Source organism: Gallus gallus, chromosome 1 (assembly GCF_016699485.2).
Source record: "Gallus gallus isolate bGalGal1 chromosome 1, bGalGal1.mat.broiler.GRCg7b, whole genome shotgun sequence".
Lineage (NCBI taxonomy): Eukaryota > Metazoa > Chordata > Aves > Galliformes > Phasianidae > Gallus > Gallus gallus.
This window is the reverse complement of record NC_052532.1, coordinates 47,806,047-47,821,516: the sequence shown is the minus strand read 5'-3', so window position 1 is coordinate 47,821,516 and position 15,470 is coordinate 47,806,047. Positions and strand designations below refer to the sequence as shown.

Here is a 15,470-nt window from a genome sequence, read left to right as displayed (position 1 = left end):
TGAAGTTTTGCCATCTTCCTCTTTAAGAAAGAATATCTTGGTAGAAGCACACAGTACTGCTCTGGAAACAAGCCCCAGCCCAGAGCTAAGCTCTGCTTCCACCAAATTCAGTAATTTACCTGCTTGGCCTTTGTATCCATCTTTAAACTCACCGACTAGAAGATGCACAGAATACATTATTTGACCTTAACCCCGTCCCCCAGTCTGAAAACCAGCAAAAGAGCAAGTAAGTGATAGAAACACTCAAGTGATCAATTCACTCTTATGAAATTAATTCTATCATATCCTGCTCCAGAATACAGCACAGAGCTTGTAAGATTCACAGAGAAGAGATGAGAAGGAGTGTCATTCTCTGCCCTGTACTTTTGGAGTGCTTCTGGATGCATGCACATGCTGTAACACCATATGGAAAGATAACATGTATATAAAGTACTTTGTACACAAGTGTTTTCCTGAGCACGTATAAGTCCCACTGAAGTGAAAGACCTCCTACAGAAAATAGCATGGATTTGCCATGATCCCAGAACAGCCAGGGGGAAGGAAAAGAAACAGTACTCCACCTGCACAAAAAAAAGGCTACCAAGCCTAATTACTTGATCTAAGTGCTATGGAGAAATCACCATTCTGAACACTGATTCCTTTCTTTAAGCTGGAGTAAAGAGTCTAATAACAGCTAGCCAGAACCAGAAATCAGAACATACACTAAATTAGTGGGACTGTTTAATACAGTTCTGCAACAAGAAGTGCAAGTTTAAAGGGACTCTTCGTCAAGACAAATGTCGTCTGACAAAACCAAACACACAAAGTTTCTGATATGACATAATAAAACCCAGTTTGATGAAAATATGCACCTAACAGATCCAAACATTTTAACACAAGAACATATACACACTTTCACTCACAGAGCTTATACTCAATACTGCCTGCTAGACTCTTACATTGCCTTCCCAATTTACTTACAGGCAACACCAGAAGACCTGAGCAGCACCCCAATGCCTGCCCAACTTCAGCTTCCAAATCTTTTAACTGCTTACAACCATTAACACATTAACAAATGCTAAACCATGCTTGAAAGGTACCAATTCCCAGACTACTCTCCAAGAACAAAAAGAGGCCCAAAGATATGTCTAGTTATTCACTAAGTCTCGACTCCTCACACTGTTCCCAGAAGATGAAGCAGGCCAAAGATGCAGGCTAAAAAGCAAAGAAAGCACCAAAATCCTAACTGACTCCACTCAGTAGAAAAATCAGAAAGAAATGTAAGCTAGGCAATCTTTGTACAGAGTTGTCACAGGAAGAATACTACACAAATTCAAGTGGGACAAATTGCGGTCTGTACAACCTGAGGCACCATTCTCCATGTGAAAGTGCAGCAAGCCTTGATGCTAGTGGTCTTGCTGGGCAACTGATCTCCTTTCATTGTGGTAAGGACTAGCGCTCAGCCTCACCTTACCTGGGCAATGAAAGTAGTCAACCAAGGCCTAAGAGGCCTTAGGCCACAGCCTAAACCAGCCACCACGAAGATGTTTCGTAAGCACAGGTAACTGCTATCTGAAATAATCTCGTTTATTTCAAAGAGGTAGGCAAAATTTTGAGAGAGCTGCTAAAGTTAAGCCTTCAAGGCCCATACTTAAGATCTTGGTCAGAGTAATCTCAAGATGTTTCACTTACGTACAGACTACCCTAACTTTCCTGAACAACAGCCATGAAGAATAGATAAAAAGCCACATGCTCATGCATATTCTCTCCCCAAGTCCTTCATTCAGAGGGCACTCTCTAGCAGTTCCTAAACTTTCTGAAGAAGAGGTACCAATGCGTTAACTGAGTGTTATTCTTGAAAGGCACTCACCACCTTTCCTCTGGAAAGAAAGCAGCTGTTAGGATCATCCAAGAGTCATCATAAAAAAAGTAAAAAGAGGCACCTGAAGAAACAGCAAGTTCACAGCACAGATCATTTTATCATTGTATTCCCCCATTCCAAAACAATCCCTTCCCCTAGAATGAACTTTGGTTGCAATTCAGCCAAGTTCAACTGCCAAGCATTTCTAAACACTTACATGTGTTCATCTTGCTCATGAGCTAGGAACTATCACAGAGTCCCAAAGGCTTAAGGTACAACTGAGTGAACTAGAGCATAGCCTAGGGTTCAGACACATTAGAGAGACGCTAAGAAATCAGACACACATTTGAGTATTTGAAGGCCATCTGAAAACAACTCCTCTACTCAAACCAAACAGCTGTTTAGTTCTCTGCTCTTTGTAAGACTGTAATTAACAAAAAAAGGAAAAAAGCTACCAAGAAACAAACAGGAATACAGGGAGGACAGCAGCGTTATTACTCCTCTGTGTATTCGTCTGTCTGTATGAGTTTGTCTTCTGCTCACGTCAATCCTCATGTGAGGAGTATGAAGGCAAAGTACAGGGATGCTCAAGCGGAGACATCTTAAAACTAAAATGAAATGCAGAGAGTTAAAACCCAGCAAGTCAGAAATCGGTACAGGCTCAGTAAACATATGCTTGGCCAACAGTAACTTCTGAAACTTTCGGGCAGGGGTGAGCTAACATCTGCAGGCCGAGAGCGTCCACAGCTTTAACCTGCTGAGGACTTTGCTTACATTAGCATATGGTCCAAAGAGAACTTTCTGCTGCAAACTACACGCTTGGTATTACCGTGCTGACACACATATCTAAGCCGAGGCCAATTACATCCTTTCAGGTACAGTAAAGAAATGTTTTGAGGCAATTATCCAGCATATTCTCCCTCCCTGCTCCTGCACACACACACAGCCGGCAGCGGCTCGCTCAGATTGGCAGGCAGAGCTCTGACAGCCACTGGAAGCCGGCGCAGGGTCCGCACGCAGCCCTGTCATTTGCCTCTGCCGAGGCACAAAATGGAAAGAGCTCGCAGTGTTTTGCAAGTCGGAGACGGAAAGTTACATACCGATTATTCTACTAACAGACAGATCTCGGGAGGTTACACGGACGGTCCGAAATAACACGAAAAACAAGACGCTGCCATTTACCATCTGTTTGCCTCTCTTTCAAGGAAAAGAAAAAAAGTGCAAATCATAAGAACAAATGGAGCCCACAGCTCTAGGGAGGAGGAAGGAGAGGAGAGAGGAAATTTCCACGCAGCCCCGAAGCGAATCGCTCTGCGATCCCCGCGCCCGGCCTCCCCGCACGGCCGGTGGCAGCGGGGCGGGAGGCGGCGGGCGCCCGGCGAGGGAGGCCCGGCGGCTCCGGGCGCAGCACCCGGCCCGGCCCGGCCCCTGCCCCGCGCCCCGCGCCCCCGGCCCGGGAGGCGCCACCCCGCGCCCTGCCCGCCCGGCCGGGCCCTTCCGCGCGCCGCCCCGGCCCGGCGCGTCCCCCCGCCGCCAGGGCCGGCCCGGGGGGGTGGGCTGAGGCCTGCGCCGTCCCGGCGAAGCCTCGGCGCTCTAGTAGGCAGAGCGGCTCGGCTCGGCTCGGCTCGGCTCCCCCCCCCCCTCCTCCTCGCCTCTCCCTCCTTCCTTCCCCGGCCCGGCCTTCGGCTCGCACTCACCCGCCTTCCTCGTCCCTGCCCGGCCCGCGGAGCGTGTGCGCGGCTCTCCCTGCGCGGCGCTGCCCGACGGCGGCGGCGGCCGGGCCGGCGGGGGCGGGCGGTGGGTGAGCGTGCGGGGAAGGAGGAGAGGGGAGAAGGAGGAGGAGGAGAAGGGTGGGGAGGGAAGGCGAGAGAAGGCGAGGAGAAACGCGGGGAGGAAACCGCAGCGGCGCTCCCGAGGCGGGACCTGTGGCGGCGGGCCGGCCGGGCGCTCGGGCGGCTGCTCCGACGACCTTTAGGCGAGAGACGGGGAATCTCCGAGCTCGGGGCGCTCCGCTGCCAGCCCGGCCACCATCTTACATTAGGGAGACTTGCCCTGGACGCCGCCTCTCCTGCGCTTGCGCCGCCGACAGTGGGCGGGGAGCAACGGCGGGGGGCGGCCGCGGGGACGGAGAGCGACGGCGACGGCGCGGGGCGCGACGGGAGTTGTAGGCGGCTCAGTCGGGCCGCGCGCGGACGGTTCGCCGCCGCCGCCGGGGAGCGCCGGAGACCCCCCCGGGCCGCTACTGCGTCACGTCCCCCCCGCTCCTCCGTGAGGACGTCGGCACCGGGCCGGAGTGCCGCTACCGGTGACGGATATCCCGGGTCCGTTGCCCGCTCGAAGCAGAAAGCAGCGACGCGGGAACTGGCGTGCGCTTGGTTTGCTCTCTCGAGTTGCAAAATCCAGGGAAATTGTGTTTTCGTGTGTAGCGGCCGTGAGTAACTTTGACCGAAGCATCCTTCCTTCCTGCCCGTTCTGAAGGAAGGAATCTCTCCCTTGCCTTTGGTCTCCGTGCTGACGGGAACTCATACGGGCTTGGTTACTTCAGCCGCTGCTAGGGGAGAGGGGGCCGTGCCGGAGCGGCTGTCACACGGCGTGCTGGTATGGCTGCTTTGTTCAGTGACACGGGGATGTTCTTCACCTGCCCTCGGTTGGCTGAGGGGAGCCTTCATGGCGGCTGCAGCTCCTCACAGAGAGCGGAGGGGCAGCGCTGAGCTCTGCTCTGTGTGACAGCGACAGGGCCCGAGGGAACGGCATGGAGCTGTGTCAGGGGAGGGGCAGCTGGGGGTCAGGGACAGGGTCTGCACCTGAGGGCGGTGGGCTTTGAATGGGCTGCCCAGAGCTGTGGGCACAGCCCTGAGCTGCCGGAGTTCAGTGAGCATTTAACATCACTCTCAGACGTAAGGTCTGATCCGTATGAGTCTCTTCCAGCTTGGAATATTCTGTGATTCACCCTTGAATTCAAGGTGTTGAACAACCCTGAACCATGTGCTCCACTGGCAGTGAAGTGCCTCACGCTGACACGGCTTGTTCTTCCTGAGACAAGCTAACGTTACCTCATGCGTATAACTTTTTATATTGATATAAGCATATCTGTACCAGGAAAGCTCAGTGAATTAACTTTACTACTTCTGGCTACAGATCGCATAAAAATAAATCGTTTCCATTACTCGTCCTGACATAGGTAACTCAAATGTAGTGCTCTTTTGGAAACAAAGCACGCAGTGAAATTGAAACAGCTTTACTATGTGAGAAAGTCCTTGTTTGCTTATATATTCAACTGGAACACATACATCACATATAGAGCTACATAGTAATCAAATTGAAGTACATATACATAAAAATAATATATGCCTGAAAAAGTGTATATTATGCACGTTTCCGTGTCAAGCCCTATATAAACCATTAGGTTCCAGAAGTGTCTATTATGTAAGTAGCTTACATAAATAATCTAATTGGTGACACACCTAATACCTGGCAATGTGTTCTGTTGAATAGAAGTCCAAAATTTATTTAGAAGATGAATTAAAAGAATGTATCTAAAAGCTGCAATTCATGGGTCAGAGTTAAGATTGTCTGTGTTTTTTTTTTAATCCACTATAGAGGGGACTTTCCCTTCCTAAGTGGCTGTTCATATTCCTTTGCTCGAGCCCCACATGAACACAGATTTCAGCACCATCCAATAATAATCTGAAAATTGCCTTCATGGGTGAAGATTGCTTTGAGTGGCATTACTGGAAGTTACCCATAGCCCTGCCTTAATCTGGTAAGAATAATTCAGTAGACCATCTCATGGCCACTGTTAGATGTAAGATGTCCTTACATTAATTATCTTCTTGATTTTAAGTCATTGTCATTGTTTTGATAGATTTTTCTTACGCGGTCCCATTTTGACATGTTAGTTGCCTTTGGAAAGGTTTATTCTTCATTTGTTTTGAATAGGTCTGGGAAGACTTCCTAAAAAATCATTTCCATATCCAGCCTATCAGCTAGAGTAAGGATATGTATCCAAATGATCAGAGTAATTCTTGCCCATGCCTGGTTTGGATGAGGAGTACATACATGAGGACTTCAAGATGGTAAGCTCTGCAAGGCATCTGCACCAGCTGCCATCTGAATAGTCAACTGGATAGGTGCTGCTAGCTGGAATGGCCCTGGTCTGTCAGAGTGCTGGAAATACAGGCCACGTGTGACCTTCAAGCATGCTAGGATGGAGAAAATCCTTCAACATTTGGAAAGCTGATGTTCCCGAGTTGTGCTGGAAGTTGTGGTTGGGCGGGGGCACCTGTTTAATGCTGCAAGTTTCATAAACAGAAAGAGAGGAGAGGAGAGGAGAGGAGAGGAGAGGAGAGGAGAGGAGAGGAGAGGAGAGGAGAGGAGAGGAGAGGAGAGGAGAGGAGAGGAGAGGAGAGGAGAGGAGAGGAGAGGAGAGGAGAGGAGAGGAGAGGAAGACTTTTTCAAGTTTCTGTAAAGTCTCATAGATTGCAGTGAGAAATTCATAAATGATACTGGATGATATACAATAGTTGATGACAGGATTTTTAGAAATTCGGACGAATTTATTGCATCAAAAATAAGAATTGTTCCCTGGACTGCTGCGTATGTTAACAGTGTTGCCATTCCTCTTGTCACTCTGGGAGACTCAGATGTCTTTTTGCTTCTCAGGCTGATGGTGCCTTTTACTGGGCAAATGTGCTGGAGAAAGGAACTGGATAACTGTTCCAAGTAACTGCAGAATAATAACAAGGACTTTGTTGGCAAATTGAAGGTCAGGTGGAGGAGCCATGCAGACACTGATCAATATTTGCTGCAAGTGACAGATGTTCACTATGTCTTGCTCAAAATCTATGAGAGAAGGAGGAAGTGTCCAAACTGCTCAGGAAAACAGGATGAGGGATTTTGTTCTGCTCTTTCTTAAGCCAGAGAATATAGAGGTGAAAAATGAATGCGTTGTAGCCAAATAACAGACAAGCATCTTTATTACTCTTTTTTGTTAAGAACTTTTGTTATTAGGGGAAGGTGAGAACTTTGGGATGCCTCTACCCATTTTTTCATGATGACCTTTACTAACTCAGCTTAGCTCTGGCATGACACACCTTAAGTGCTGAGTACACTTATCTTTGGAAAGGAAAGCAGAAATCACTCCTGTTTTCTGGAAAGGACACGGAGATCCTTGGGGACCTACAGGAAGTCACTGCTACTCGTATTAACCTTGGTATGCACTTGAGGTACTAGTATGAATATAACATCTAAATATTCTTCAGAGATTTTTTTCCTTCTGCATAATTTCTAGCAAATTTCCTTGTGTGTTGCTTTCCTTGTCCAAGCCTCCTCTGAAGCTAGATACTTGCATGTAAGTGAACACAAATTGTCACAAGCATTCTTCCAGTTCTTTTGGTGCCTTCTGGTTCCTGTGCTAAAAGCCATTCAGAGGAGCCATGAACATCTCCTTCCTATTCTCTTTTTCTATTTTGAAACATTTTTTCATGCCTCACGCAGCTTGCAGGGCTCATGTTCGTCATCATTATGGTGCCTCGATTGCCAGAGACAAATTGCAAATATTTGTCATTTCTACACAGAACACAGTGCCAATGATAATAGGTTTCCTTTTTCTCTCAATTTTGGGATGTCATTACCATCTGCTTCTTCAGCCTGGGCTTCCCTAGGAAATTGTTGTTCCCAGGGAAGGCAGTGGTGTTCAACTAAGTAGGATGCCTCCCACTTCACGTGACCTTGCTATAGAAAGCCTGTGCTGCTGCTGGAATGGGAAGGAGAGAAGAAGATCCAGAATTGGTGAGAGCTGACCAGCAACAGGATTCAAGCTTTTAGTTCTATGTGCGTGTTGGCAGGGACGTTACCTTGAAGTGTGTTTCCAAGAGATGAGGAAAAAGCCATACCAAAAAAGGCAGTGGATAGCTCAGAAAGGAATTCAGCATTGCACAGAAGGGTACTGAAACGTATTTAACTGCAGAAGTAAATGAGAGACATCATACTGACAATCAGGAAGGTAGCATTGCCCTGCTCTGTGTGATAGTAAAATAGTAAAATACTGAAATGGAATGCAGTCTTTGCATTTACATCTCTGATAGCACATGCAGGTCAGCACCATGTGCACTAGAAAGGAACAGACTTCAGAGCAACTGGCCCAAATCCAAGAATTTTATACTGGTAAAGATTTGATTTTAAGCGTCTCATAATCTCAGCATTTTGAAATGCTTAATTTTGGTAATTTGTCTCATAAAATGTGAAAGGAGCTAAGAGCGCAGCGTGCTGAACGTAGCATGAGCCAAAGTAAATCTGCTATTGCTTTTTCTCTGCTTTCACTGTTAACGGCAAGCCTGCCCTGCAGTCCGTGCTCCCTTTAACTCTTGCAGCGCCTCCACACTCTTGGCATGACAGGGAGAGCAGCAGCCGAGCAGCGTGAGGTGAGGACGTGGGTTGGGTTCTCATTTGTGGAAGACCACAGTGACCATTTTGGGGAAGGTAGTGCCAAGCTGGTGGAGATAACTCATGGTTCCTGCAGCTCATTTCCACTGTCACTGATGGCATCCGGATATTGCCTGGGTTAGAGGTGCGGGGCTGCAATCTAATACAGGACATGATAGCAGGATTTTGCTCTGCAGCATTTTCAAGCTCACCATCTATCTGGATTTCAAAAAGCATTTTTGTAACCTCAGTCTTTGCATTTCAGTGTAGAAGTTTGAAAAATACATTAGCTCTACAACTCTCCATATGAAGAGGCATCATTTGACACCTATTGTAAACCCCATTACTACATTACAACACTGGGGTCCTGTGGTGATTTGTATTAATCTTTTCCAGCTCACCCAGTTCTGGGCATTTGGAAAGGAAAGTCTTGGAGGTCTCGCTCACACATTTCATGCTCTTGTAGTCCAACCGGTATTTGCTTTCTGCTGGCACTGTTCCCTCTCTCAGGAACGCCTCTCCCTTGCATTCAGTTTGACAAATCATGGTACTTAAGGCATGTCACAGAACTGGGTATGGATTTACTACACACAACCTATGGTACAGTATCAGGGGAAGAAGAGAGGCTGTGCTCTGGAGTGTGCAAATTTGGCTGGTGGGGCTGGAATTGCAAAGGAACCCATCCGCATTCAGCTAGATTTAATCCAGATGATCTTGTAACAGAAGAGGGCACTCAGGGGCCAGACAGCAAATAAACTATATCATGATATGCGATGAGGGAAAATCATTGAGAGGATGGACAGAATCCTCGTCTGAGCTCAGTGCAGCTTATAGCTGGTAAGCCTGGGTTTCATTCATGCAAAACGAAAGCCCAGTCACTTTAAAACAATCCCTGTGAATACATGCGAGACAACTCATCCAAAGCATTTGAAGTAACATCCCTGTGTAGACAGGACTTCATTATGCTACTTGTTATTGTTTTCAGTGAGTCCTCACCTGCTCTTTTAAGTTCAACATACATTACGAGAGAAAATTATTGCTCATTATTGTTGTATTCCCTAATTGCCTTCTATATTAGTGTGTTCAAAGGAATGTATTTTTTCTCTTTGCCCTTCTCTGCCTGCATCCAGCAACACTCAGCATTTTCTACAGAGCTCAGAATTGCTTGCATTCTTATAAAAATGCCTCAGCCATATGGGATTTGCTGAGAGTAAATTAAAAAGTGCATGACTTGGGGAAACGCAATCCTTTATACTGCACTGATTCCATAGTCACGGTATAAACACGAAGTGTTAGTATAAAGAATTTCCACAGTCTTTCAGCATTTGAGTCCACGTTCTGCACAGGCCAGGAGTGGCAGGAGCTCTCCTGTCAAGGAGTGTGATGTTGCACTAAGGGGCAGGGGCCAGCTTCTGTGCTTGTAAGTATATTGCACCAGCCAAGCTCTAGCTGCAGCCTTGCAGTTTTCCAGGCAGCTCTGCTTCCTTTAGGCAAAGGAACGTGAGCTACTGCAGCTAATTTTATGCTATATAAATAATGTTGATAGAGAGACAAGCCTGAGATTAGGTAGGTAAGATAGCTAAAATAATACATTAAATAGGAAAGTTGAAGCATTTGTTTATCAGAAATATGAGTATGTTCCTCAAGGAGCTGCAGGAGCCTGACTGTAATGATGACAAATGAGAGATCCCAGAATAATAAGATCAGTCTTGCATATAGGCAGAGCCACAACTGAGACTCTGTGTGACATAGATGTGCTTGTTGTACAGAGAAATTGGGTCCTTAGATTCTGATAGAGAACATTGCCTCTTCTTAACAGCCTGCACTTGACGTGCTGACAGAGCAAAGGCTATGCTGTGTGCCTGGTGCTACTCTGCTCGTCTCCTTCTGCTCCACCTCCCCTTGAGCATCTCTTCTGGTGGCACAACAGTACTGGACCGAGAGCCACTGAGAGCAGGGACCATCTTCTGTACAGCACTTCCACTGCTAATGTCTTGTGTTACTCTTGCCTGAAGCACTTCATACAATCTCTCTCTTTGCTGGGCCTTAGAGAAAGCAGGGAATTTGCTGTAGAACAAGATGCATGGGGTGATGTGTAAGAGGCGGTTTTGCTATAGGTTACCTGCACATAGGCATCTTTGTTGCCCTTCAGAGGTATCCATTCAGCTCACCTGTGGGCAGGCACTTTCCTCACCCTCCTGCACAGAACCAGCAGAATAAGAGCATCAGGAGCCAGTGGGCAGCCTGCTCCTTCCCACTTTGGTAATGAGACTGTGCCAAAATTAGGGACATGAGGGAAGTGAGCTGCTAGTTGCTTTCTTCTTTAGTCCTCTTTGCAGATAGGAATCTAGACACTGGACTTTCTTCCTTCTGAGTAATATATACCTTTCCTCATTCTTCTGAGCAGTTTATACCTTGACTCACTGCTGTCCTACTTCAAAGGTGCAGAAATCAGAGGGAGATCTCTCACACCTCACTGGAATGAAGTTGTATCTTCTCACCTCAGGATGGGTAAACAGTATGTCATCTCAGCTGAGATCCTAATGAAGATGAGTGAGTTAATGTTTTGTCTCCAAGATCTAGTTAAAATACAAGCTTCTTGTTTCAATTTAGTAAGAGAAAACACCAATGTGGATTTCACTTTAAAACAGCTGAATATGTACAGTATCAATCTATTGAGATAAAATTATTTTCATGGAAAGTCAAAGAGTAGAAACACAGAATGCAGGCCTCAAAATCTGTTGAAGTGAAACTGCTAGAAGACTAACAATGGTTCTGTTATACGCCTATACAAAAGCAAACTTGATGGCCTAATTGAGTTTTATTAAGCGCTGCCTTTTAATTGTTGATGTGACTGAACAATCAAAACTGTAAAAGGCACTTGGCTAATATTCTGAGTAGAGTAAATCCTTATGAAAACTTGGTTATGACACAGCATCCACCTTTAAATGGTACCTTTCATCTCAGATAACTGAGGAATTAAGAGGATAAATAGAGCCGCCTTAGGTTTTCATGACTTGTCTGACTCTTTTATAGGCCTTTACAGTTCAGTAGTTGTGTGTGTCATGAGGCAAAGAGTTCATGAGGGAAGTCTCCAAGAAATTCAGCACGCACAGGTTCAAAAGGATGGTTGCTCTAAGCCCTCTTTGAAGCTTTCATAGTGAGCCCTGGCAGCACAGCCTGCAGAGAGCTTGTGGCTGCAGAAGAGCAGACCGACAGCACTACTGTCTGTAAGGTGTGCAAGTCTGAATTTGGTTAGCTTGTTCATGTTACCACATGCAACAAAAGGCAACCTGAAAGGTGATTCCTCCTGTCCCACCACAGTAGTGCTCATGCTGGCCGGCTCTGGCAGGTAAGCTTCCTCCAGCCATGATCTGGTTGAGAAGGATGTTGGCAGAAGCATTGTGCAAGAACATACATCACACTCAGTGACACTTGCTCTGTGGGGTGGTTGAACCTACTTATTTGTCTCCCTTTAGTTACCCCCTTAATTTTTTATATCAACAATTAATACTATTCCGTAATTTTCTCCAAGTCTATGTTTGCACTGTATTTAAAGAGATAAGGAGGTAAGTTTTTTTGTGAACAAGGAGTCCTAGCAATAAAGAAAGCTATTATATCCTGAGGGAGACTAACTCCTCAGAAAGTCCTTTTTTTCTGGGGTTATGCATGAAAGCCAGGCCTGGAGTTGGATCCTTTTTATGGAGCCATGAATAAAGAGAAAAAGAGAAAACATTCAGACGAGATCAGTCTGTTGAGAGTGCTGGGGCTATATGACTCACTGAATTGACTGAGTAGGTAAAAAAAACAAACACACAAAATATTAAAAGAGTAGTTCAGATCAATACAAATAAAACCCCAATTTTGTTCTCACTGAGATCAGGGGAGAAAAAAAAAAGAAAAAAAAAAAAGTTGGGAATATAGATTAGCTTGGTTTAAAGACCTGTAAGGTAAAAAAGGGTTATAGCTGGTCAGGTTCACGGACCTGGTGGAAGTGGTGTCACCTTTCACAGGTGGCTCAGGCTTTCAAGAGTTCTCCAAAGTAGTAGGAACTTAGGTTACATTTCTTCATGATTTAGGCAGAAAGTGAATTAGTAGTTGAGTTTCACATGCCTAGAGCTCCTGCTCAGGTAAAAAGAGTTGCTTTGGATTGTGCTTTTCTCAATTATTTTGGCTGAGGCGGATGCTTTTCCCCAAAAGAATGACAGACTGAAGCAGAATGCATGAGAAATATTCTTTACCTAGTGGTCAGATTACTCATTTGAATGGTGGAATTACCTCTAAGGCTCCCTGGCAGGTTCCAGTTCCATATCCAGTGAATGTTTAATTGTTTTTGAGAAATGAAGTGGCACTAAGACAGATTGAGAGTGTACATGGCTGAAGTTGCCTCCAACCTTTATGGAAGATAGGGAATATGTGTTAAACTGAGGAGGAGGACACAGTAAGCCTCTCACAATCTGAACAAATGATCACAACTCCTCCAGTGGAAGGGAGACATTAATCCTTCCTCTAACACTAGCTGGATCTTAGCGCAAAATTGATACTCACATTTCTCTGAAGTTCTGCAAAATTACTTCGAAACACATTTGCCATCTGCCAGGATAAAACAGTGTCAAACTAAGCCACCCAAAATACGCAATCAAATCTTCATTACAAATAAGGCCACCTCATTTTCAGGTGTTTTACATAGCTTAGCGTCCTTGTGTAGTTATATTCTAAATACACCTACAAGCAAACCTTTTCTTGGTGTCTCAGAATGAGTCAGTACCTCAAGCTTCTCTTGGGCTGGACTTCACCACAACTTCTTGTCTCTGCAGACAGACTATGCATTAAATAAAAGAGTGTGATGCATTAAAAAAAAAAGTGAATGATGTTGTTAATAGCAAGATGCCTAGGAATGCAGCCCGATGACACATTCAGAGTGTTATTTCCAAGCAAATATTGATTGCCATTTGTAAAGAGATAGCACAAGATGTAAAGGTATCCTGAGATCATAACCACAATTTACTGCTGTCTACGGAATGAGAACTGGTATGAAACTCTATGTGGATACCAACCGTAATGATGAATGTGGGCCACTATATTTTTTCTGCATGTTCCTGACCTTTGAATTTCTGTTCCTCAAATCAGTGTTTCTTGAATGTATGTTTTCAATAGGTTATTAACTTTGGAGTGAACTATTCACCTACGTATGCTTTGTTATCCATTATAATTCCACAAAAGTTAATTTACCACATTAGTAGTTTGGGCTTGCAGGAAGACATAAAGGATTACCATTCTATCATGTTGGCCACCTAAAGACACAAAATTAACTCCAAGAATTTTGTCTTCTCCATTGGTTAGGTCTCATTTTATTTAAGAGTTCAGATTAGCTGACAAGGTGTTTTTAGCACTACATTTCAAAGACAGAGGCTTAGCTTTGTCTGATTTAGAACAGGAATGCTCTTGAATGATAAGGGAAATTCATTTTGACTATCTGACACCATCTAGAAGAAAGGTTTGAAAGTTATATGTGCCAAGAAGCTTGGAAAACCTGCACATAAGATAAAGGTTTTCCACTATTATACTATTAAGCACTCAAGCAACTGAATGAGCACAAGCCATAAACTCCAGCCTTGATTACTCAAGCATGTAATATAGTTTAGTGCTTCAATGTCTAAGGTGTCACCTTGGTAGGAGTTATTGAACATGTGGTCTCAACAATTGCCCTATTAAATGTGAACAGCTAACATTGCTCCTCATTATCCTTCTGCAGCACAGTCATAACCAAATAAGGCAGGAGGAGACTTTAACAGATTGGTGACTTTTAGTGAAATAATTTGACAACAGAGCCAATTAACACAGTTGCCCATTCCAGAAATGTGATTTGTTCTGTCCATGTCCTTCAGATTCCTGCAGCTGAGGATAATTCTTCCTGATCCTCAGAAAACTTCAACAAACCAAAAATGGACTGAAGCTAAAAGCAAATCCTTTCTTATGTAGCCTATTTGAAGGAAACCCATGTATGAACAAGTGATCTCAGAGCATCAAGACATGGAAAGTACTTTAGTAACTGACTGCCTGAAGTGTGCAAGACAAATTCTACACACATTTTTAGTGTGGAGGAGCTTATCGTCTTGTACCCAGAGAACTCCAAAGAAGTAGATGGCACTAGGAAAATGATGAATTTATGAGGCAAATTTATGCTGCAGTAGAGGAAGCATTTTGAGATGCCATTTTTCCCAAGTCTCATGGGTTCCCATATCAAATCAACTCAGTTTGTAGGCATAAAGTCCTGATTTTTTCTGATTTAGCTCAGATTATGACTGTCAAGATGCTTTCTCTCCCATCTCCTCTATCATTACCACTGGAGAAAATTCTGTGCTTTACACAGACATTTTTGTGCAACCTTTCACACCTCCAGTCTTGCCAGTGACCTCATTACACTTCTGCGCCTTACATCTCTGTTGAGAGATTCTCTGATGAGAATCCAACAGTTAAGTGTGTAAGTCAGCCTCCAGGGTACAAGGTGCCTTGGAAATAGCTCGATGTGAATAGCTCAGACTTTGCTCTGAGATTGTGAGGCTGGCAACCAGCAAAAACATCAACCATCTGTAAATCTGATACAGAAATCACTGAACAGAATGAATATCAATAAGGCAGTTGATGTGCCAACATTTCTACTTACTATACTAAATATCCTCACACTACTTATACTTTGTTTTTCTCTCATTTTCCCTGTTGTGTGTTTCTCTACCTCTTGTTGTCAATTACTAGCTGTTATAACGCTACAATGATTATTTCATATCTCCTACACTAGTGGCTGGCTCATTCCCTTCAGAACCTAAGTGAAAGAACTATAAAAAACAAACTAACTAACTAAAAAAAAAAAAAAAAAAAGAGGGCTATTTTTAATTCTGGGAGAGAGAAGAAGAGCGAAAAGTTAATTGCCAAAATAGTTCATGAGATATTACACAGCCAAGAACAGTATTTTTCATTTTACCTCTACAGCTCAAACAGGGATCATAAATACCCATTTGTTGAGCAGGGGAATAACCGACGGCATTTACCAGGGCACTCATTTATGACCAGATGCCTATAGTCATTAATTGTTGTAATTGACATAGGAAGGACAGCACTTGCCATTGTTCTGCTCCCTTTTCTCCACTCCCAGATCCTGAGGAAGGTATTCTTATAACCTTGAGAACATTTAGCTCTTTGTTGTCTT

The 15,470-nt window shown here is 44.7% G+C and overlaps 2 protein-coding genes across 10 annotated transcripts in view; one reads left to right on the top strand and one right to left on the bottom strand.

The window, feature by feature from the left end:
• Nucleotides 1-3,910, bottom strand: part of CNOT4 (CCR4-NOT transcription complex subunit 4) — a 70,713-nt gene extending 66,803 nt beyond the window's left edge. For 7 of the 9 annotated variants that reach the window (XM_015284783.4, XM_015284807.4, XM_015284797.4 and 4 more), the window contains exon 1: nucleotides 3,764-3,904. The gene's annotated coding sequence lies outside the window, so the exon portion shown is untranslated. Of the gene's footprint in view, nucleotides 1-3,537; nucleotides 3,615-3,763 lie in introns of those variants that run through there. The other 2 variants (NM_001012811.2, XM_015284791.4) reach the window with 2 other exon arrangements.
• Nucleotides 3,911-3,969: 59 nt separating this feature from the next.
• The window catches only part of NUP205 (nucleoporin 205), a 60,770-nt gene continuing 49,269 nt past the window's right edge, over nucleotides 3,970-15,470 (top strand). The window contains exons 1-2 of the mRNA XM_046914777.1: nucleotides 3,970-4,438; nucleotides 5,441-5,603. The gene's annotated coding sequence lies outside the window, so the exon portion shown is untranslated. The remainder of the gene's footprint in view (nucleotides 4,439-5,440; nucleotides 5,604-15,470) is intronic.